Here is a 2244-nt window from a genome sequence, read left to right on the forward strand (position 1 = left end):
TACTTTGTTTTATACTATTGTACATATGTTCTCACACCACAATCAACACCACCCTATTTAAATATCTCCAAGCAGTTCATTAAAGGAGGTGATTAACATCTGTCATGTGTTTTTTCCCTCCTCCTGTCCCCAAGGAGAGCAGGATGTTCAGTGGCAGACCTGATTTTGGTTGGGATTTATTGTTTTCATGGGAGGCTTTTTAATTTTGCTGAGGTTTTATTTTATGACACAAAACTACCTATTGGGATAAATGTTTGCAAAGGCAACTCCAAAAAAAAAAAAAAAGTCTGCTGAGCAGCTGAAGTGAAAGGGGGTGAGGTTTTAGTGGAGTGAATGAGGTTGGAGATGGGGGCTGATGTGTGGTGGGAGTTCTGCCATGTCCTCACCTGGCCACTGGGAGATGGGAGAGAAGCCTTTGCTGGGGGATGATCTTTAAAGCCCCTTCCAACCCAAACTATTCCAGGATTCCATGACATGGGGAAGTGAAAGAGTGGCTGCTGTAGGAATGCTGTGCTCTGAGAGCTTGTGGGCTGTCAGGGTATTGCCATCAGGCAGGTGAGGCTGTGCTAAGTTTTCTGTGAGCTTTCAAATATGTGAAGATCTGATGTAGGCCAATGTTTTCATGGGTATTTTCACCCTCAGCCAGATCATTGTGTGGGCAAGAGCAGAAATCATATTAGTTACAGCATATTTCCTCACAGGATCTCTGAGCCTGGAATGGCTGTGGTCTCCATTAGAGTCATTTTGCAGCATCATCTCCAGTGAGTTAAATTTTCCTAAGTTTTGCTTTCAGTTTTACTTACCCATGGTAGCTGTCCAGGAAAAGCACATTCAGAGATTTCCTGAATATCTACATCATCCCTGCAAGTTTTCATTTGAAACACGAGACCACTGGTAGCTGTAAGTCATAAATTTACATCTGTCATAATATTTACTGATGCAGCTGGCTCACATTGATTGTGTTCCATGTGCTTTTCCAAAGAGAATTGGATGGCTTCTCCTTGCCAGTGTGGGTTTGTACCAGCTGCTTTCCAGGGACAAGCTGGTTGTTACTGTCTTTGCTGGGTTTGTGTTTCCAGTTTCCATCCCAGGAGGGAATTGAGAAGTCGGTTCTGTTCAGCACTGAGGGGAGATGGGGAGGTCTGATCCTTTCCTTGGCTTCCCCAGTGCACAAACCCTTGGGCTGGGGAGGTTTTCTGTACCTCAGATACATCTGTGTGTGGGAGAGATCCATATCCTGTGTATGGATCTGCCAGGGCAGGGTGGGGGATTCAAGGAGAGGGAGAAGGTCTGTGTGTGCACACAAGCCATGAACACACAGAGTCTCACAAAGGTCCCAGTGGGGAACCCACACTAAAGGTTAATGCAGCCCCAGGCTGTAATTAGCCTTTTGCACAGAGTCTCCTTGTTGTGGAATCTCTCTTTATGAGGGTTTTCAGGGCAATGAGCCACCAGTCCCCTCCCCCAGTGCCCCCAGTAAAGCCCACTGGCAGGAAGCTGGTGGGGATGCTGGGCTTTGGGAGCAATGCTCAGGAGCAGTTCCTCCCCTCCAGTGGCTCAGGGTCCCCTTGAGATCTGAGGGATTCTCAAAGGTAGAGAGAAGGGAAATGCCCCACTTCATCTTTTTATTTCCCCTGAGAAAAGGCTGGGGGAAAAACCTGCCCCCCAGTTTAGGAACTCAGTGTCATGTCAGTTGGTGACAGCAAATTTGCCTCTTCATCAGCTGTACCTGATACCAGAGATAGGATTGGCACTGCCCTGTTGTAGTTCACACAAGAAAGGTTCCTCTTTGCTGAAGTGCAAGAAATTAAAGGAATTCAAGAACACAGTAAATATTACAAACTCGATTCCATGCTGCTTATCCAAGTTCACCTTTCAAAAATGTGCTGTTTGCTATTTGGGGCTGGCTGATGGTTGCAAGGCCCAGTGAGGGTTTATTGCAGCCATCAACTCTGTGGTGGCTGCTGGAGTCAACTCCTGGGGTCAGTGACTTGGGCATGAAATTACATCGAGATATTTTGTTATGACCTGGGTTTGCAGATCTTGCATGTGTTGAAGTCAATACCACTATTGAATTTTCCCAAATGATTGCCATTTATTTTGAAAATTCAAACAAAATATCTCCTCTACCGAGCATGACCCATTCAGGAATCTGTGTAACACCAGTGCACCACTAATGAATCCCAGCAACAGCTCAAAGAGGCCAATATTTAAGGGAAAATCTGTAATACAGCAATGCAAAAT

The sequence above is a fragment of the Serinus canaria genome, chromosome 8 (assembly GCF_022539315.1).
Source record: "Serinus canaria isolate serCan28SL12 chromosome 8, serCan2020, whole genome shotgun sequence".
Classification (NCBI taxonomy): Eukaryota; Metazoa; Chordata; class Aves; order Passeriformes; family Fringillidae; genus Serinus; species Serinus canaria.